Here is a 23,235-nt window from a genome sequence, read left to right on the forward strand (position 1 = left end):
GGCCGCATGGGAAATGGAGGGGGGGGGGGAGGGAAGAGAATGGCCGCATGGGAAATGGAGGGGGGGGGGAGGGAAGAGAATGGCCGCATGGGAAATGGAGGGGGGGGGGGGGGAGGGAAGAGAATGGCCGCATGGGAAATGGGGGGGGGGAGGGAAGAGAATGGCCGCATGGGAAATGGAGGGGGGGGGGAAGAGAATGGCCGGATGGGAAATGGAGGAGGAAGGGGGGGGGGAAGAGAATGGCCGCATGGGAAATGGAGGGGGGGGGAGGGAAGAGAATGGCCGCATGGGAAATGGAGGGGGGGGGGGAGGGAAGAGAATGGCCGCATGGGAAATGGGGGGGGGGAGGGAAGAGAATGGCCGCATGGGAAATGGAGGGGGGGGGAAGAGAATGGCCGGATGGGAAATGGAGGAGGAAGGGGGGGGGGGAAGAGAATGGCCGCATGGGAAATGGAGGGGGGGGGGAGGGAAGAGAATGGCCGCATGGGAAATGGAGGGGGGGGGGGAGGGAAGAGAATGGCCGCATGGGAAATGGAGGGGGGGGGGAGGGAAGAGAATGGCCGCATGGGAAATGGAGGGGGGGGGGAGGGAAGAGAATGGCCGCATGGGAAATGGAGGGGGGGGGGAGGGAAGAGAATGGCCGCATGGGAAATGGAGGGGGGGGGGAGGGAAGAGAATGGCCGCATGGGAAATGGAGGGGGGGGGGGAGGGAAGAGAATGGCCGCATGGGAAATGGAGGGGGGGGGGGAGGGAAGAGAATGGCCGCATGGGAAATGGAGGGGGGGGAGGGAAGAGAATGGCCGCATGGGAAATGGAGGGGGGGGGGGAAGAGAATGGCCGCATGGGAAATGGAGGAGGAAGGGGGGGGGGAAGAGAATGGCCGCATGGGAAATGGAGGAGGAAGGGGGGGGGGAAGAGAATGGCCGCATGGGAAATGGAGGAGGAAGGGGGGGGGGAAGAGAATGGCCGCATGGGAAATGGAGGAGGAAGGGGGGGGGGAAAGAGAATGGCCGCATGGGAAATGGAGGAGGAAGGGGGGGGGGGGAAGAGAATGGCCGCATGGGAAATGGAGGAGGAAGGGGGGGGGGAAGAGAATGGCCGCATGGGAAATGGAGGAGGAAGGGGGGGGGGGGAGGGAAGAGAATGGCCGCATGGGAAATGGAGGAGGAAGGGGGGGGGGAGGGAAGAGAATGGCCGCATGGGAAATGGAGGAGGGGGGGGAGGGAAGAGAATGGCCGCATGGGAAATGGAGGAGGGGGGGGAGGGAAGAGAATGGCCGCATGGGAAATGGAGGAGGGGGGGGAGGGAAGAGAATGGCCGCATGGGAAATGGAGGAGGGGGGGGGAGGGAAGAGAATGGCCGCATGGGAAATGGAGGAGGGGGGGGGAGGGAAGAGAATGGCCGCATGGGAAATGGAGGGGGGGGAAGAGAATGGCCGCATGGGGGAGGGGGGGAGGGAAGAGAATGGCCGCATGGGGGAGGGGGGGAGGGAAGAGAATGGCCGCATGGGGGAGGGGGGGAGGGAAGAGAATGGCCGCATGGGGGAGGGGGGGAGGGAAGAGAATGGCCGCATGGGGGAGGGGGGGAGGGAAGAGAATGGCCGCATGGGAAATGGGGGGAGGGGGGGGGAGGGAAGAGAATGGCCGCATGGGAAATGGAGGAGGGGGGGGAGGGAAGAGAATGGCCGCATGGGAAATGGAGGAGGGGGGGGGGGGAAGAGAATGGCCGCATGGGAAATGGAGGAGGGGGGGGGAGGGAAGAGAATGGCCGCATGGGAAATGGAGGAGGGGGGGGGAGGGAAGAGAATGGCCGCATGGGAAATGGAGGAGGGGGGGGAGGGAAGAGAATGGCCGCATGGGAAATGGAGGAGGGGGGGGGAGGGAAGAGAATGGCCGCATGGGAAATGGAGGAGGGGGGGGGAGGGAAGAGAATGGCCGCATGGGAAATGGAGGAGGGGGGGGGAGGGAAGAGAATGGCCGCATGGGAAATGGAGGAGGGGGGGGGAGGGAAGAGAATGGCCGCATGGGAAATGGAGGAGGGGGGGGGGAGGGAAGAGAATGGCCGCATGGGAAATGGAGGAGGGGGGGGGGAGGGAAGAGAATGGCCGCATGGGAAATGGAGGAGGGGGGGGGGGGAAGAGAATGGCCGCATGGGAAATGGAGGAGGGGGGGGGAGGGAAGAGAATGGCCGCATGGGAAATGGAGGAGGGGGGGGGGGAAGAGAATGGCCGCATGGGAAATGGAGGAGGGGGGGGAGGGAAGAGAATGGCCGCATGGGAAATGGAGGAGGGGGGGGGGGGAGGGAAGAGAATGGCCGCATGGGAAATGGAGGAGGGGGGGGGGAGGGAAGAGAATGGCCGCATGGGAAATGGAGGAGGGGGGGGGAGGGAAGAGAATGGCCGCATGGGAAATGGAGGAGGGGGGGGGAAGAGAATGGCCACATGGGAAATGGAGGGGGGGGAGGGAAGAGAATGGCCGCATGGGGGAGGGGGGGAGGGAAGAGAATGGCCGCATGGGAAATGGGGGAGGGGGGGGGGAGGGAAGAGAATGGCCGCATGGGAAATGGGGGAGGGGGGAGGGAAGAGAATCGCCGCATGGGAAATGGAGGAGGGGGGGATTGGAGAGAATGACTGCATGTAAAATGGTGGAGGGAGAGAGTTGGGGGTAATGACCACATGTGAAATGGGGGGGGGGGGGAGAGAATGCCTGCATATGAAATGGGAGGGGAAAGAGAATGGCCGCATGGGAAATGGAGGAGGAGGGGGGGAGGGAAGAGAATGGCCGCATGGGAAATAGAGGAGGGGGGAGGGAATGACCGCATGTAAAATGGTGGAGGGAGGGAATGACCGCATGTAAAATGGTGGAGGGAGGGATTGGAGAGAATGGCCGCATGTAAAATGGTGGAGGGAGGGATTGGAGAGAATGACCGCATGTAAAATGGTGGAGGGAGGGAGTGGAGAGAATGGCCGCATGTAAAATGGTGGAGGGAGAGAGTTGGGGGTAATGACCACATGTAAAATGGTGGAGGGGGGGCGGAAGGGAATGGCTGCATGTAAAATGGTGGGGGAGGCATATTGGCCCTTTACTCCCAACCTCTACATGAGCCAACCAATCACCATGAATGTGTAAATCCAAACAACAAAAGTAACATGTCAAAAGTTTTTGAAAAAAACCAATTACACTTAAACCTTTACCACTCTGATGGTCAATAGTGACAGCCTCATCTTTTCTCTGGGTAATGCAATAGGCATAGAATAGTTCAGGTTTGTTCCAATGAGCTTGTAATGGGAATAAAACATGCATTTCTCATCTTGCGTAACTGATGTGCATTTTACTTTAAAGTGAAGTTCTTATTAAACTTTTTTTTAATATAAATGAGATGCACCAGGCATTTATTAATGTGTGCCTCCGTGTTATAGCTGATGCACCGAGACATAGTGCAACGGGTACTCAGAGAGCAGGAGGGCCTTGAAGAGAAACTGAATGCAGATTTTTGTTGAGAGAGGAAGGATTCTCTGGAGCATGCTCATGGCCGGCCAGAAACAGAAGAAGATAAGAGTACAATAAAGCTATTATAGATATAAACACCATAAATAATACAAAAGGTATATATCCAGAACGCTGCCTAGAATAGTGTTGCTGGCTGAAAGCCCACTGAAGGAGATCTCCCCCATTGTCAGCTGCAGTATTCAGCTACGCAGTTGAAGACAGATTTTCCTTAACGATGGTCTTCAGCTGCGTAGATGACTCAGATAGGGACAGCTTTTCAAGAGAGATTTCCTATTAAAAACATCCTGAACCTGGAAATTAGATGCCTGGGAATTGTACATGGTTACCTTCTTCTTCTGGAGAAGATTCTGGCTTTGGCTCACAATTCCCAGTCATTGTTATAAGTAGAGATGAGTGAACGTACTCGTTTTGAGTAATTACTCGATCGAGCGCCGCGATTTTTGAGTACTTACTGTACGTACTCGGGTGAAAAGATTCAGGGGGCGCCGGGGGGGCGGCGTGGCGGAGCGGGGGATAGCAGCAGGGAACAGGGGGGAGCCCTCTCTCTCCCTCTCCCCGCTGCAATCCCCCACTCACCCACGGCGCCCCCCCGAATCTTTTCGCCCAAGTACGGAAGTGCTCCGGCAAAAAAGGGGCGTGGCCGAGTAGGTTCGCTCATCTCTAGTCATAAGGCTTGTTTAAAAGTCTGACATTGACTTGCAGGAATGCTGCCTTCCAATAGGTGCCGCTGCAGAGGTATTGTTCCATTTTCCTATTTACATATTTCCCAGAAGAGCAAGGATGTCGTTATACGTCTCCTCATACCTTCAAGGTGCTCTCCCTGAGGAGAAACAATGACCCACGCCTCACAGAGAAAAGATTAGTCTGAAATCGCTGACAGTCAAAGCAGTAAAGTTACACTCAAATTAACTTTTTTTGCAACATCAATAATAGGTGACAACTAGAGATTAGCGAGTACCAAAATGCTCGGGGGCTCGTTATTTGAGTTGAGCTTTTCAAAACATTCGAGAGCTCTATTCGAGTAACAAACCCATTGAAGTCAATGGGAGACCCGAACATTTTTGTATTTGACCCGCCCGGTACCGAGCTTTTTTTTTTTTTCTTTTTCTCTCTCGCTCTCCCCCCAGCAAGCCGCATACTGCTGTGGACGTGCACACGCTGGCACGTCACAGCAGGAAGTGGTAATGCGGTGAGGGGTCAAAATGGGGAGGGGGGCGAACTTGGCGTGGTACTCGCTCAAGTAACGAGCACCATCGAGTATGCTAATACTCGAACGAGCATGTTCGCTCAACTGTAGTGACAACCTAGTATGAAAGATACAGTCTAAGGTAACCACCTAGTTGTGATTTTAGGTGGGTAAGATAAAAATGGTCAGAGGGTCTTGCAAAAGAAGGAAAAAGTGTAAGGAGACAGCAAGAAACACTAAGCCGTTTGGTCCAGGGATGGTGAGGACCCCATGATATAAACAAGGGGCCCCATTTTAATTACTGCACTGGTAGCCAGTATGCTCTATGAATACATCTGTATATTTGGAAGGGTACATGAACACACAACATGATCTAGCTGGTTTTGTTATTTGATACACCCCAACATTGGTATGTGTTCTCTGGGGTTTCACACAGGGCTGCAGTATTAATAATGCAGGCTATATATGCTATTTATATTAGTTTTATTATTATTTGTATGACTGCTACACGCTTGGAAAATTCCAGTAGTATTTTGTCAGTTCATTTTTTTCCTAAAGTTCACGACCAGCTATAACTTTTACGACTCCAGTGTCAACTCATCGCTCTGCCTTCATTTCAAATCCCCATTTACTCCTCAGATGTTTTTGAGATTAAGAGAAAGGTATTAATAAAGAGGAAAAAAAAAAAACTTCAGCAAACTTCAAAAACATAACGAAAGCCAAGTTTTCTTTCCCAGCAGTTTGCGGCAGCTTTGACAAATGAAAGAATCTCTGGAAGATTAATGGGCACTTCTCATGAATTAGCATATTATCGCGACAAGCAAAACACAGAGCGCTGCTTGCTGCCCCAGGGAACCATTGGCAAATTCTTTGAAAAGGACGGATGATTGACCATCCATTGGAAAGAAAAAGGATTTGAATGTCTGCTCTGGAGCCCATAGGGACTGAGTGAAGACACTTCGGGTCAAACAAAAAAGAAAAGCGAGCCAAGAACAATTTTCTCCTGGGCTAAGTGGATAATGATTTAATGGCTACCTATAGGAAACACCATGTGTACGATAGCAAGGAAAGATCATGTAACATGTTCTATACGTTGGCGCTTTCCAGCTGGTAGATTGCTAGACTTCACTCATTTTCTCCATGGAGAACCTACCACCTGCTGATTAAATCTCACTCACATTGTGTAACTTACTATACAATTTCCTTTGCCCTAATGCTTTGTGTTGACATAGCCCGATTCGGCCATACCAATAATCAGCGCTACTAGACTTTTTTATGTCTTTGCAAGGCTTAATTCATACTATACTCCATAGCAAACTTTTATGTTTAGCCCTTTAGCCCCCTCATGGCTATGGTTCTCCACTTCCCCCAAAACACACAGAAGATATATATATATATATATATATATATGCGCCATGACTTCAGATTAGTCTGCGCAGTAGAGAGTTAATAATTCCCTCGGCTGTTTAGCTGCTGGGCGGGTTGAGGTGATCATCAGCTCAGGCGGTCAATCAGATTCTTTCTCATGGTATTTAGTCCAGCTCCTCTGTATACTAGTTGTTGGCTCTACTGATTGTATACTGGCCGTAACCTGTGCCAGAGAATCCTGTATTAGTTCTCTGTTTATTGGCACAGCTTCACATGAGCGTACGTGTATTTATGTGCCATGTTTTTGTGGAACGCTGTTTTTTTGCATGCACATCAGCGTATTTTACTGTACTTATTGCGTGTACAAGGAATTCAATGAATGGCTGAGCGCTGCCTGTGATTGGCTGAGTGCTGTGACCAATCACAGGCAGCGCTCAGCTGTCATTTAACAAATGGCTGAGCGCTGCCTGTGATCAGACGCAGCTCTTTCAGGAGGCGCCTGCTGAAAGAGCTTCAGTACAGTTCAGGGAAGCCAGGCGGCTACACATGCCTGATCCCTGATATCGACGGAGAGGTGAGTATATATTTTTTATTTTTTTACACAAGCTAGGGATGATTTTCAGGGAAGGGCTTATATTTAAAGCTCTTCCCCGAAAATCATTGCAGGGGTTGCCAGCATCCCATTGCTTTCAATTGGACCGACGACAACAGCATTTGCCCCATTGAAAGCAATGGGAGAAGATTGCTATTCTCTGCCACAGCTGTAACAGCTGTGGCAGGGGATTCTTTACTCCCCACGGGGAGTTCCCATGTCACTGAACACTGTGAGAGTGCTGTCACAGTGTTCATTGATGAGGGGACTCCCCGCAGGGAATATTTATGCGCATCACAGGCCTTCCCGGCATGTGGATGTCCTATCTTTTGCAGGTGCACGAATTTGCATGCTTGCAAAAGACAGACATGCAAACACACCATTGGAAACTAATGGTTCTAATAGACGCGCTGGTTGTCACGCACACATGCTCATGCAAAACAACACTCGTGTGAACGAGGCCTTACAATGTATTACACTGCAATATGGAAGCTATAACAATACACAGCAACACAGAAGTGTGCTCAAGTTGCCTAACGGTAGTTGGACAAAAAAAAAAAAAAAATAAGTTGAATAAGAAATGTTTAAAGTATAAACCACGAACATTAAAATTGAAAAGTCCTACTTTTTACAATTTTTCGCATAAGAAAATCTCAACAATATTGCCACTTTCATAAAAGTCTACAATATTAAAATGTAGCAATATTAATCCAGCACAATGAACACCATGAAAAAAAATGCCAGTAATGTATTAGTTTAATCACCATGTCTCCTAATTGGAATAAAAAGTGATCAAAAAGTCATATGTACTTCAAAATAGTACCAATGAAAACTGCAGTGTTAGGTTGTGCTCCTGGGACCCATAGTTCTATGGGTTTCCGGAAGCACACCTTCACAGGTGTGGGATGTTTCAGCTGGCTAGGTGTGGTTTTTCCCAGGTAACCAATTCCCACTGGTCTGCTGCCCTCTGGCTATAGGGTGCTTGTTTCCTCATTTCCCTTGTGTTTGTATCCATGCATATTTCTCAGTATGATGTGAACAATTATGTGCTCTGTGGGTCTGTGCAGTTGGCTGGACGTGGTATATGAACAGTCCTGTTCTGTGTGGGATGCATTCTCTGGTGTGTTGGTGTGAACTGTGTCCTGTCTGCTTGGATCATTTACCATCTAGGGAGAGAGTTAGGTTCTTAGGTTTCAGCGTGGGGCCGTCCCTATTGGGACGATTGCCCCACTTGCAGGCAGGATTCATGTGGACGTTGTTTTGCAAAAGTAGGGGCCCACAAGACAATGAGAACCCTTGTCGAGGGCTCGTGGGCTTAAGTATCTTGGACAAGATACGAACCAATACCTCGTGCCGTATCTCTTCCATTTGTGTATGCATGCAGGTATGCTAGGTGAGAGTTTTGGGCATTTGTTAGTCATTGTGTATGTCTGCCTGTGAGTCCAGTTCGCAGTTTACTTGCTCTTGGTGTTCCATGCATGCATTAGCATAGTATTTTAGGTTACGTAACCAGCGCATTCTTTGTGGATGTAACATGCAGCTTGCCCTGCAAAAAAACAAAAGTGCACATGGCCAAATTAGAGCATTACTTCCTATTGTCATGCTATTTTCTTCACCCAGTTGAGTTCAATAGAGAAAACTACACATATGAGACCTACATGTAAAGAGGTAGGCAGGTTTAGGGGTACGCTGGAAGACTCAACCTACCCATACTTTCAGTTTGTGCTGTATATGTATTCCTTCCCCTGCAACATTACTTCAGATAAAGTAAGGATATCCTCTGGTAATAATAACAGGACTTCTGGCAGATCAGCTCGTTGTCGAAGGGACCTACTAAGGGACTGAGCAACTCAATGACTTTAAACGTGATTACAGCTTTAAAATGTAATACCATATTTATCATAAATTTGGAAGTTTTGTCCAAACTAAACAAAAAGAGGGGAAATGAGACTTCTGTTTCTCTTTCTTCTTCAATTGTTTTATTTGTTTTCACAGATCTGACAACATTTAATGATAGCCACTTTGGCTCCAGAAAAGTCATCTATGAATTGTATACAGGAAGAAGGGGAACACAGAACTACATGAAATCGTACTCCGCTCTATCGCCACTGAATAAAAACAAACTGCAGTTCTGAGGGCGTTCAGTCATAATTGCGGCCTGTTCTATGAAGGTGAAAATAATGTGGTTTGCCATTAATCTCTCCAGAAGACACACAAGGGCTGAGTTGTTAAAACGTTGAAGGCTTCTGTTTACAGAAATAACATGATAAATACGAAAAAAGTAAAAGTGAAGAACATTAGTGTGAGGGAAGCCTGATCCATGTCAGGAGACGTGATCATTCCTGCTGGGGAGAAAAAAAGATGCAGAAATAAAAAATGCATTAGAACACACGGCAAAGGACTTTCGCCATTTAATGTCCTTAATTAATATTTGATCTGATGTACGTCAGTTTTCCTCTTTTTGGGTCCGTTCAAATGTAGCAGAAATGCTGCATGATTTCCGCATCAAGACCCCAGACTCGGATTCAGTTGTGGATCTGCAGCTGATTGTACCTGAGGACGCGGTGATGGCTAAATCGGTAGAGGAGTTTAAGAGGGACTAGATGGCTTTCTAGAGTGGAAGGATATTACAGGTTGTAGACATTAGGTGACCAGCGGGGTTGTTGCTCCGGATCTTGGAGTTAGATAGAAACTTTCAAAACGTTGATCCAGGGATTATTCTGACTTCCATTATGGAGAAGGGAAGGAATTTTTTCCTCCAAATGGGCTAATTGGCTTCTGCCTCATTGGGGTTTTTTGCCTTCCTCTGGATCAACAAGGGGGTGGGGGGTAGAAAGAGGCTGAACTAGATGGACATTGGCTACCTTCAGCCTAACATACTATGTTACTGTGTAACTTTTCATCTACTAGGATCTAACAGGAGTCTGTAAATACACCTATAAATGGCTTCTGACTGCCTGCATGGTGCTCCTCTCACATCCAAATACTGAGCACTAACTGCCAGCACCAAGAGCGCACACAGTGCCACCTGGCAAACACTACTGAACGCTGCCACTGCTGGTCAATTGATGCACAGTGGACTGCCTGCTACCGTGGGAAAGATGCTGGCGCTCTGTAGTGTGAGTGTGTGTGTGTGTGTGTGTGTGTGTGTGTGTGTGTGTGTGTGGGGGGGGGGGGGGGTGCTGGGCTCTTAGTGCTGGCAGTAAGTGCTCAGTAGTTCCTCATTCAACCCCCCCCCCCCCCCCCCGCCATAGAAGAAAGAACCTATACTGATTGTGGACTAAACTAGATAATTGAGTTATGGTGGTGAAGGACTAGCAAGTCTACAATGTGTAGGCTATTGTAATTTCTACTATTCCTACCTGCTCTGATTTCCATGCTGCACGGACACTCCATGCGTTTATGCTATTGTTTGGAATAAAGATTTGAAATGTAATCCAAGCTTCATCTGCTTCTCTATTGGGGTTTTTCTGCCCTAATTAAAGGAATGATATCCTTTTCTTAGAGAACACATGGACGTCTGAGCCATACTAAGCCATGCAGGACTATAATGCTCCATTGGGTGCTCTAGGTATGCAGATATTCTTTTAGAGGGATGGTGATAGTGATAAGCGACTATTGGAATAATTACTTTCTGTCAGGATCGGGCCAATTTAATCAAAATCATCTTGAATCAGGAAGGCCGATTATGACTCCATTTAAAGTCAATGGGAGTAAAAATCAGGCTCACTAATTTGCTCTCCAGAAGGTCCTTAATGCAGCCAAAGCCCCCCAAGTTGGATGATAAATACAGCCACACATCTGTGTTACTGTTTTTCCCTGAAAGTAAAATGTACCTCGAAAGTAAGCCCTACCCTGGTTTCCGGGGGAGGCTTAAAATATAATCCCTCCCCCGAAAATAAGTCCTGGCTAAAGTACATGAAAAAAATCAATCTAAAGTACATCAATACTCACCTGGCCTGCGGCATCTGAGTCCCTCGCGATGGTCCCTGGCACTGCGGCAAGCTGCTGTGTCCTTTGTGCTGAGATATCCTCTTCTTTCTGGTAATGGGGCTTTAAATACCCCGCCTCCAGCAAAGTGAGCGCTGTGATTGGATCGAGCGCCAGCCAATCAGAGCCGGTGTTCGATCATTCTCAGCCATTAAGTGAATGATTGGTTCATCGAGCACTGGCACTGATTGGCTGGCGCTCGACCCAATCACAGCACTCACTTTGCTGGAGGTGGGGTAATAAAACCCCGTCACCAGAAAGAAAAGGATATCTCAGTGAGGAGGACACTGCAGACTGCTGCATCACTGCCGGAGACCAGCAGCATGAGGCGCGGGGACGCCACGGACCAGGTGAGTATAACACCCCCCCCTGAAAATAAGACACTGTGCCTTTTTGGGGGGGAAATTAATATAAGACAGTGTCTTATTTTCGGGGAAACACAGTACTTCTAAAATTGATAAAAATAGTGTACAATGATATATAGCCACTTGTAGCACAAGGGTGTCACTGAAATAAAAAAAAAAAGTCCCACATAGGGTGTCCTAGATCAAATATTGCACCGAGGGAGAGAGTAGATGTGCTGCTTGTTTTAAAAGCAATGTCATAAATTTTACCAGAATAAATTTTACTAGGTGAACAGAACACCCAAGCACGGGCCTCCTCCAAGGAACAGCTGTACAGCTACCAAAAATTACGCTAAGCAAGACAGCCGGCATACACCTCTAGAGCATGTTGTGTAAGCTCCTGCCACTTGTCCAGCTTAGACTCCCAAAAGTCAAAGAGGCCAAAGCCACGTCTGAGTACATCCACTCTTCAGCTGACATACTCTTGGACCATCATGAATTAGTGCTGCCTATGACTGCATTGTCTGTCTGCTTTGCTGCTATATATGGTGACAGCAGTAAAAATATACTCTCTCCCAATGTTCAGACCACATTTTGTACAGGCATATAAATGTGATGCAGCTTCTTTCTCTGCTCCCTCTAGTACAACCCTGTTTAACTTCTCTGCTGGTATACAAGCTTTCACACCAGCAGCAATATGTCCTCTGCAGAATATCTCTACCTAAGAACTGACCATGTTTTATATAGGCATATAAAGTTATGAAGCTTCTCTGTCCAGTGTCCAGCTGTAAAATGGGTGCGGGTTACACTGTGCCTTTGTTATATATGGCTAGGTCACGTGATGTGTGTGTGTGTGTGTGTGTGTGTATATATATATATATATAGTATCACTGGTAACTGGGTCAGTCCTGTAAAACAGAAACATACATCTCACAATGTAATGCATATTTCATTCATGAAAGGGTTAACACTTCACTTTCTGTGGTCAAAACCCTATTTAGCCTTAGGAATGTAATTCCTGAAGCCAAGTACACTGTCTCTTTAAATATCATAGTCCATAGCCCAGATTCAAGCACCCGGAATTTAACCCCTTAGCGCTATAGGACATACAGTTACGTCCTGTGGGGTCGGGGAATGTAAGAAAAGAGATCGCGGGGCGACCTCTCTTCATATAGTGTGGGCGCCGGCTGTTTATTACAGCTGACACTGTTGGCAGCGCAGCTGATCGGCGCTATTAACCCTTCAAATGCCACTGTCAATTCTAACAGTGGCATTTAAATCCCTGAGGGATGTTCGGGGGTCCTGTAAGCAGCCCCCCCCCCCCCCCCCGATGAGATAATAGCAAGCCATGTGGGTGTCATGGCAGCCAGGAGCCTTCTGAAAGGCCCCAGGGCTGTCTTAGCAGATTGCCTATCAGTATAAAAAAGTAATAAAAATTAAAAAAAAAACCTTTTGCCATATTCACAATAAAAGAATCTCAATAATAAAACAAAAATACATATTTGGTATTGCTGCGACTGTGAAAGTCCGATCTATCAAAGGAATGCATTATTTACCCCGCGCGGTAAATGTCGTCCGAAAAAAAAGCAAGCAAGCTAGAAATGAACGTTTTTGGTCACCCTGTCTGCCAGAAAAAATGCAATAAAAAGTGATCAAAAAACCATATGTATCCCAAAATGGTACTAACACAAACTACAGGATGTCCTGCAAAAGATGCCCTTTTAAAATTATGTTGATGGAAAAATAAAAAAAAATTTGCGAGCAGTAGATGGCGCAGAGAATAATTTAAAAAAATTTAATGTCTGAAAAAAAAAGTAGTACAGCAAACTTAACCCCTTAATGACGCGGGCATTTTTCTTTTTCCATTTTCGTTTTTTCCTCCCCCCTTTAAAAAAAATCATAACTCCTTTATTTATCCATCCACGTCGCTGTATGAGGGCTTGTTTTTTGCGGGACGAGTTGTATTTTTCAATGGTGCTATTTAAAGTACCATATAATGTACTGAAAAACTTTTAAAAAATTCTAAGTGGAGTAAAATGAAAAAAAAAACGACATTTTGCCATCTTTTAGTGCGTCTTGCTTCTACGGCGCACAAATGGCAACAAAAACGACATGATAACTTTATTCTATGGGTCGGTACGATTACTACGATGCCAAACTTGTATGGGTTTTTTTTTACTATACTCCTCTTTTTTTTTTTTTAAAGACATAAAATTTTTTTCAATTATTTTCTGCGGTCATTTTGTGCGCGCAATAACTTTTTTATTTTTCCGTCGACGTAGTTGAGCAAGGTCTCATTTTTTGCGGGATGTCCTGTAGTTTCCGATAGTACCGTTTTGGAATACATACGACTTTTTGATCGCTTTTTATTGCGTTTTTTCTGGGAGACAGGGTAACTAAAAAAATGCATTTCTGGCGTTCTTCATTTCTTTTTTCGAACGACGTTCACCGTGCGGGAAACATTATGTGGTACTTTGATAGTTCGGACTTTTACGGACGCGGTGATACCAAATACATATTTTTAATTTATTATTTAAATTTTTTTATAATAGATATGGCAAAAGGGGGGTGATTTAAACTTTTACAACTTTTTTTTTTTTTCAATTAAAAAAAAACTTTATTGATTTTTTTTTTTACTTTACTTTGAAGTCCCCCTGGGGGACTTTAAGATGCGATGCTTTGATCGCTCCTGCAGTATGACGTAATGCTATAGCATTACGTCATATTGCTTTTTGACAGGCAACCTATGAAGCCACCCCACGGGGACGCCTTGATAGGCAGTCTGCTAAGGCAGCCCTGGGGCCTTTCATTAGGCCCCCGGCTGCCATGACACCTGCACGGCTCTCCCGATCTCACCGCGGGGGGGCCGTGCGGGACCCCCGAACATCGTTCGGGGGATTTAAATGCCGCTGTCAGAATTGACAGCGGCATTTAAATGGTTAATAGCCGCGATCGGCCGCTCGCGGCTATTGCCCGTGGATGTCAGCTGTTATAAACAGCTGATGCCCGCACTGTATGAAGAGAGGTTGCATCGCAACCTCTCTTCATACATACCCCGACGCTCCATGACGTACCAGGTACGTCATTGGTCGTTAAGGGGTTAATAACTACACAAGTTTGGTATCGTACTGACCTGTAGAATAAAGTTATCAGGTCATTTTTGTTGCAGTTTGTGCTCAGTAGAAACAGGACGCACCGAAAGATGGCAAAATGTTTTTTTTTTTTCTGATTTAACTCCAAAATGTTGTTTTTTTTCTGATTTAACTCCAAAATGTTTTTTTTTTTTCTGATTTAACTCCACTTAGAATTTTTTTAAAGTTTTTCAGTGCATTAAATAGCACCATTGAAAAATACAACTCGTCCCACAAAAAACAAGCCTTCATGCAGCATTGTTGATCGATAAATAAAGGAGTTACGATTTTTTAAAAGGGGGGAGGAAAAAGCAAAAATGGAAAAAAAAGGGGGCCGCATCATTAAGGGGTTAAACAATGTGAGTGTCTGTATTATTAGCCCTTCCTATAGTAGACCTTCTAATTTATCGTCCCTAGCGGTGTGCATACTTAGTGGTTTTTTCAAGGTCAGCCTCATTTACAACTTGCTGCTGATAGACTCCTCCATGTCCTCTTTGGTCGTGATCCGTGACTCTACAGAACAATCCTGCGCTCTCTCTTGCTCTATGCACTATGAATTTCATCTTAATGGGAAGAGCTATAATATTAAGCACAACCCACACACAAGAGGGCTACTGTTTTGTATGTAACCCCAGACAACTCCAAGTATGTCTATTCTGGACCCCTGTTCTAGTGATCAGTGGGGGTCCCAGATTTAAGACCCTGACAACCAAACACTTTTTAAAAGACTCAGCTTTTCTTCCAGAAAACCATCTGATTGCAATATTATTCAAGCAAGTTGTGCTAGTACGTTGGTTTGTGGACTGGAGAAGCCATTGTTTCTCTTCTATCTGCACTTCACTTTATCCAGAGGTCTCCCATCAAGGATATGCATATCCATAAGGCTGGGTTTATACTTTGTGGTTATTTCTTGTGTTATTTGCTTTTATTATCAAAAACTAGGTTGTATCCAAAGGAGAGATAGAGAAATACTTCCTGAGATGAAGCACTTTACGTGAAACATGTCAGGTATGGTAGGTTCACTGGTGTGTGTAACCATTACTACCACATTTACTTATTTTTATGCCTAGGGCGCCCTCATCTCTGTTTTTGGAGTGATATTATTTATAGTTGTTTTTTGCTCCTGCAGCTTTCTGAATATTTACCGCATTAAAGGCAACCCGTCATCACTTTTAAGCCCCATAAACTATGTTATGGAGCTCAAAGCTGAGGGAACGGCAAGCCAAGGAGACGTATGTTTCATAGCCATCGGGGTCCCCCATTCCTGTGCAGTATCCCCGTGAAATTGACGAATGCATACAGCCTGAGTGTTTTCAGACGTCTCTGTACGCACATCCCCATTCTACTCTATGGGAGAGCATGTGCACAGAGCCATCTGAAAAGAGTCAAGCTGTGTGCATAAGCCAACTTTGCGAGGATATAGGTATTAAACATGCCTCTTTGGACTTCCTGTTCCCTCACCTTTGAGCCCAATAGCGTAGTTTATGGGGCTCTAAGATGATGATAGGTACCCTTTAACTACTTATACAATTCAAGGGTTTGTCTACCTCTACACTACTGATGACCTATCCTCAGAATAGGTCATTAATGGTTGATCAGCGGAGGTCAAGTGAGTGGGTTTGTGAGTGACTTACATCTTCCACCCCTGATCACATGATGGTGGTGTCATCAGAGGTCCTTCATCCCTAGTGAGGGAGTTACATGCTCTGCCGCTGATCACATGATGATGACATCATCACAGGTCCTGTACATACACGGCTACTGTCCGGCTAGGTGTTCATTAGTAGTCCACAGCAACTGACGCTGCAGGGGGTTTGTAGTCCGCCCGTAATCTGCACAACAATACAGGACCTGTGATGACATCACCATCATGTCATAAGGAGCAGTGCATGTAACTCACTCACTGGCAATGAAGGACCTTTGATGACATCACCATCATGTGCTCAGGGGCGGAGCATGTGAGTCAATCACTTGGAATGAGCGTCACCATCATGTGATCAGGGGCAGAGCATGACAATGACGTCATCACAGGTCCTTCATCTCCAGTGCTGTGCTGCTTCTGATCCCTGTTGTATGGAATGAACAATGTACGTAGCAGAGCTGTGTGTGTGACCTGTACGTAGCAGAGCTGTGTGTGTGACGTGCATGTAGCAGAGCTGTATGCGTGTAACGTGCATGTAGCAGAGCTGTGTGTGTGTGACGTGCATGTAGCAGAGCTGTATGTCTGTGACGTGCATGTAGCAGAGCTATGTGTGTGTGTGACATGCATGTAGCAGAGCTGTGTGGTGCATTGCGCCACCAGAAACACTGGTACTATAATTTCCTAATAATTACTAGTACAATAAAAAGCATGAATGGTATAATCATTTATGTGCAATTAGTTTAGTTAGATTGTGTTTGTCAATAATTCTGACTTGGATAAAAATAAGACCTCATTTTTTAGTAATCCATGTAGAAATCCAGGTCATTCCAAAGAGTTAATTTAGTGTTTCTTGTAGCTGTATATCCCATGTCTTGTGGGGGCTGCTGTGTTATTCCTTTGCACATCCACAAGCTGCAAGACCCAAATGTAGCGGGCGCACTTGAACAGCAGTGGTTTAGGCAGACACACACGCACATACATATATGTGTATAAAAGTAAATGAAGCATTTAGAGCGAATAGAGCTTAGCAGAAAAAAAATAAACTCTAAGCCCTACGTTCTTTCCTATGTATGGAACAGGCGAGCTTGGAAAGGATGTTAGAAAAACAAACAGAAGATGCCAGGGTTTCTTTATCGTACCTGAAGCTGGACAAGCTAAATTCCACCAGGCTGTCTGTGGCGCCGGGCACTGTGTTTATAAGGCGATGGTAACCATGGCTCAATAAAATGATCAATCGGAACTTCAAAGTTTCTGCAGCTCAGTGTGGCACAGGATTTGCACAATTAATTATGTGATTTTTAAATGACAGGGTTTAGGAAAAAAATCTAAAAAAAAAGCTCTAAACTAAACTGCACTGAAAGGCCTTGTTGTCTCTGCGCCAATCTCCAGTAGCAGATAAGGGCCTGAGTTCACCATGGAAACTAAGGGACCCAGGAGCCAGAATTCAGTTTCAGAAACCACAAAATCAACACGAACGTGTGCAAAACTAGGGGGGAAATGTTGCTTTGGCAAGTATGAAATTTAAGGAAAAAAAAAGCACCAATGTATAAAACAGATGAACCGAGGCAACCTTGACCAGCAAAAAGCCAAGATAATGATGTTCCATTTAGATTTGGCATCCATAGAATGAGTGGTAACACAACCCAGGCCTCACATATAATGAATGCTGTGTATAAGATGAGGTGTCACTATTAGTAAAGTGTAAGTGTCTAGCAAAAAATTGCTTATTAAAGTAACACCCCAGCTACCGATACTTCTGTAATGCTAATTAATAGAACTGCATAAATAGCAACCCCCTTAAATATTACCTAGAGCTACATAGCTTCCTATAGGTTTACTAGTGGAAGAGTTTTGCCAATATTGTGCAGGACTCTGATGAGTCAATATTGAAATGTTGCCCATGGTCATACTTTAGCAATGTAAACTGAAGCTGCAAACTCGTGTTAATTTCGGTGGAGATAGAAATATAGTTGGGTGCAAAACCATAGGAAAGAGCTTAGAAATTTCCAGCAAATGCCAGAGAGGGTCTGGCAGCCTCCATACCTATTAGATCCCCTGGAAATCAAGCCCTGATGGGAACCTATCATCAACTGCCAGCCAAAGGGCTCAAAGGTGAGGGAACGGTTAGTCCAGGCAGATGTGTTTCTTACTCACCAGATGCCCCATTCCTGCACTGTGTCCCCGCAAAGTTGGTCCATGCACACACTGTGACTCTTTTCAGGCAACTCTGTGCATGTGCTATGGTGTAAGCGCCTTCTGTAAAGAGTCATTGCGTGTGCATGTGCCAATTTCGCGAGGACATAGTGCGGGAATGGGGCAGCCAATGAGTAAGAAACACAGCTGCCTGGACTAACCATTCTCTCATCCATATTTATTGCAAGTTATTGAAAAAGGCCCTGCCCCTGGATGAAGTCAGCAGGCTGGCGGTATGACTTTGCATCTTTGGTCCTGCTGATTTTATTCCCATTTGTTTTTTTTCAGTCCTTATCTCCCATCGCCTAGATGGACTCTTCTTAGGTCCAACTTCTGATGCTGTCAATGTGTCTAGTGGGTGAAACCCACCACTCCCCCCCAGTGAATGATGCTGGACTTGATTGACAGTCTGACATCATCTATTGAGAGTGTGCAGGGAGGACCACCTACTTGACACATTGGCAGCATCGGGAGCTGAACATAAGAAGCCCCATCCTTGTGAAAGGAGGTGAGTATTAAAAAGAAAAAAAGTAGTCAGCCAGGCAGTGATTGCAGAGCCATGAAGCCAACGCACCGACTTTATCCAGTGACACATCCTCTTTAATATAATACCCTCAGTCTAGGATTGTAGCAGTGATCACTCAGTGACAAAAAATATCCTTGCACTACTGCATAGTACAAAAGATAAGGGGAATAGAGGAACGGACTTACTTCACTGGGAGGAGTTTGGGTGGCAACCAACTCCCCCCTAAATCCAGATCAGCCAAACGCACGTTAGAAAAGTAATAGTAGAAAATCTTCATCGAAGAGTTTACTTCCAATGCAGCCAATATATCACATTAAAGTCCACATAACGAATCTAAGGCAACGCATTTCAATCTTGAAAAAAAAAACGGATTCAGATCGCCCCAAAACGCATTGCCTTAGATTCATTATATGCACTGCAATTTGAGAGATTGCAAATAAATACTTGGATGAAGATTTTTTTCTATTACTTTCCTAATGTGTGTTTGGCTGATCTGGATTTTGGGGCGGGGGGGGGGGGGTAGATCATTCACCCCCCCCCCCCACACACACACTTTCCCCCAGTGAAGTAAGTTCTTCTTCTATTCCTTTTGTGCTATAATTAGCACAAGGATATTTCTTGTCACTGAGTGATCACTACTACATTGTTTATTACCGAGGCCGACAGACCCCGGATCCCTTCCTATGCTGCTCTCCTGGCTTGTGGCTCAGCGGGATAATCTATAAGGATATTTGGTTACTAACTTGGACCATAGGTGTGAAGTCCTGTCACTGAACGAGCTCCATACCAGGTGAGTCCATTTGCATATTAAATACTTATATTGCACACTAATTGATAAAGACCACGCATATAGTATTATCATCAATGCAATATCATTATTTATATATCTTCTCTTTAGAGCGTGGACACTATATTATATATAATATTTCTTTATTTCAGGTTAGGGGAATGGCAAATAACTTGTTCCCTTTTTGGGGGGGGGGGTGACCGTGTAGACATTTATAAATTCCGTACATGATGCCAGCATTAATAGTCAATGTGGGCGCCATAGGCGGATCTTCACCAGAACATGAAAATGTATCCTTTCCTAGGCGCTCCACTGCTTACATTGCTGTGCAAAAGCCCCCAAATACTCAGGTTCTTGCTTTGCAAACAACACAGACAATTGGGAGGCGTAATCAGAAACTGAGCCTTACTTTCATCAGTTCTTCTAAAGCATAAATGTTCAATATCCTGTCCAGTACATTGGAGGGCATGTTACAGTTTTTTTCCCATATTACAAAGACTTCGGCACGCTCATAATAGCCTAGGTTTAACCATTTGACTTTGACCTTAGTTGCCATGTAATGTCGTAATGTGCAGAAAACATCATCCAATGACACAATGACTCCTGCAGAGACGAGGACAAACTGCTCAACCAGATATAATCCCTTAAAACAAAGCAAAAGGAGAATTTTACTGCAGAAGCGCCTTGTTGTTCAGACCTTGAAACGCTTTAATAATGTTGTCCTCCGTTCTTAGTGGTAATCCCTGTTTTTACCCTAGTGGGGTCTTTCCTGTCAGCCCTTTCTACATATTGTCATTCATAACTTTGCTAACACCACCACTAAAACCATCAGGCTTAAATTAATACAACAATGAGTACAAGGGTGGGAGGTGAAAGGATTATTCTCTTTACACTTCACCTGCATTTCCTCATCAAGTCGGAATTCTAACACAGTAGCAAATCCACCTATTGGGAGTTGTGGTTCATTTATTAAAGCCAAGCTGGGCTCTCTTCTGTTTGGTTGCTCCTTTTCATGGTTTTGGGCAGCAGGAATGAGAATGCACACAGAGAAGCTTCTAAGACCTCATGTCCTAGTCTGGTACCACCTCTTGGGCTTTGTTAAAGTAAGACCAACAGAGACAAGTCATGAAAAAAGTCAATTAGTAGAAGCGTCCCAGTTGGGGCAGCCTAATCTCTCTGTCCTGTAGTCATACAAATTAATCATTGCTTGGCTTTTCATTCCAGCTTGTGTTTTCTGTATCACTGGAGAGGTTTAATTCCTTGGCTCACTGTGTTATGTCAATGGGCTTGTGGATTTTTAACACGGCGTAGTAGGCTGTTAAGGATCAGCCTCTCCTGTTTTCCTTTCTTAATATTTAAAAGAAAATGCTTTGTCAGCTTGACGGGGAATGTTGGTGGCCTCATCGTTGCCTCAATGACATAATCCTGAATGGCCTAGCCTATGAGCCAAGCTAGGTTGATACCGTACAGCAGGGAGGGTGGAGAATCAAAGCTAATATACACCTTTGGGATATTGTTATATTTTCCAGATTAAATAGTTTTTTTGCTTTTATGCTCTCTAATAAATATTATCAACATCATCCATGTGTTGTGGATCCAATTGGAAGCCACATCTCTTGTTTCTCCTGACTTGAGTTGAAGAGCAAGGTAAGACCATGCTTGTTTTAGCCAAAGAACAAGAGAACCCTGCCTGATGGAAGGCCCTTGCACGTTAGCAAGCCTGAGTTGGTCATCACAACTAGGTTGGCTCTACTGACATTCTGTGTGGATAGGTGAACATGTGTAATTCTCTTCTCTACAAGTACCATAAAAGAGGATACCTTGACCTGAGGGGTCTAACCATTCTTATCTCTAATAAGGGATTCTATCCTGGGATAGAGAAGTGCTGGTGGTGTAAACCAACTTTTTGAATTCCTCACATGGCTATTAGTTCTTTCTTCTTTATGTGCATTGTGCTGACTTGACATCTAAAGTGTCTTGGGAGAATAACATCAATATGCTTCCTAATCTTAGAGTACGATTCCATAATCAAGCTCATGTCTGGTTCTAATTGTGAACTAGAGAGCCTTCTCTATGTATTGCGCAATTGTACTGTGTGACGGATAAAGAAGTAAGCCAGTGTAGCGTATGCTTCCACTGAGAAATATAGTACCAAATGATGATATGAGTTATCATTACACTTTCCATGTAGTGTTTGAAATAAACAATAGTTTGTTCATTACTAAACATGGTAGATTGATACAAAAACAAATAGTACAGGGTGTGCCATAGAAAAGGAGAAGAGTTAGGACTCAGATGAGCGTTTTTTTTTTTTGCACAGCCAAAAATGAAAATGCGCATGACCTCATCTCCGACCTCATCTCCGTGCCCATTGCTTTCAATGGGGCCAGCGTTACAGGCAACCTCCGCAGTGATTTTCAGGGAAGGGCTTGCAATATAAGCCCTTCCCTGAAAATCATCTGTAGCTGCTGTAAAATATATATATATATACATCACCTTCCGCCACTGTCGGAGCTGTGGCGTGTCTTCTCCCTGGCTTTTTAAATCCCCAGCCAGGAGAAAGAGCTTCACAACAGTGCCGGGGAGTCAGCAAGAAGACGCACTGGAGCAGCACAGCAGCGGAGAGGTTATGTATACATTTTATTTCAAGCCCTTCCTCGAAAATCATTGCAGGGGTTGCCTTCAATGGGGTGACTGCAGCGCCGACCCCATTGAAAGCAATGGGGGAAAGCAATGTGACAGCTGTAGCAAGAGAATCTTTTGTCCCCACGGGGAGTCTAATCATCTCTGAACACTGTGACAGTGCTGTCACAGTGTTCAGTGATGAGGGAACTCTCCGTGGAGAATCTTTACGCGCAGTACGGACCATCCCGGCAGGTGCAAAGATTTTGCGCTTGTAAAAAACGAACATGTGAACACTGCATAGGAAACCAATGGTTCTGATAGACACACACATAGGCATGCACAAAAAAAAGCTCGTCTGACTTTGCCCTAAGGTAGCACAACCCTGGAAAATGTGAATATGGTGCTCAGCTAAAAGCCACACTATCAATTGCATAGAAAATAGAAAAAGTGAGCACCCACAAATAGTAATGAAAAAAAATATTTTGTCTATTGTGCAATTCTAGAAAATTCAACGTTTCGGATCAGCAACAAGTTTTGAAGCTAAAACGCAATGCCTGAATATGTCATAGGGACCACCGGTCGCAAGGCATTACATTTTCTGAAGTTGTACAATAAAAAAATTAATTTTTTTGTATTATTATTTGTGGATTCTCGTTTTTCTTATTTTCTATGGAAAAGTCGCCCGGCACCACACTCCTATGAAGGCTAAAAGACAATAAGAATAAGATCATCTTTATTTATATAGCGCCAAATTATTCCGCATTGTTGCCCATAGCAAGCAATCAGTGTGCAACTTTCATTCCTCAGTGCCCCTTCACATGGATGTATGCACATTTGCAGGCACCTCAGTACAACATGTTTGCGCCGTGAGATTTTTTTGTGCGTGCATCAGCGTATTTTAATGTACTTTTTGCGCTGGCAGGGTATGTTCATTTGCACGGAAGACAAACACCTCCCAATGTAGTCTAATGAGTTCCAGATGTGTACTTTTTCCAGTGGAATTACGCAGCACATTGCATATCTCCTTGCTTATTGCATGTGGATTTACACATCCGCCATAAACGACTATGGGGACCGTTGGTGTAGAAATGCGCACAAAAATGGAGCATGTTTTGTGGTTTTTTTTGTGCGTGTGAAATGCACAAGAAAGATATCTGAACAAACCCATTGAAATCAATGGGTTCTATTCTCTGCACATTGTGCGTGATACGTGTGTTATTACGCTCGGGTGAAGCCACCCTTATACTGCTGAGGTAAAACAATAGCTGTGCTGTGATTGGTTGCTATGGGCATCAAAGACAGATTTTCTTCTAGGCAGCTATCATAAGGCCTTCATCACACG

This window comes from Eleutherodactylus coqui, chromosome 13 (genome assembly GCF_035609145.1).
Source record: "Eleutherodactylus coqui strain aEleCoq1 chromosome 13, aEleCoq1.hap1, whole genome shotgun sequence".
NCBI lineage: Eukaryota > Metazoa > Chordata > Amphibia > Anura > Eleutherodactylidae > Eleutherodactylus > Eleutherodactylus coqui.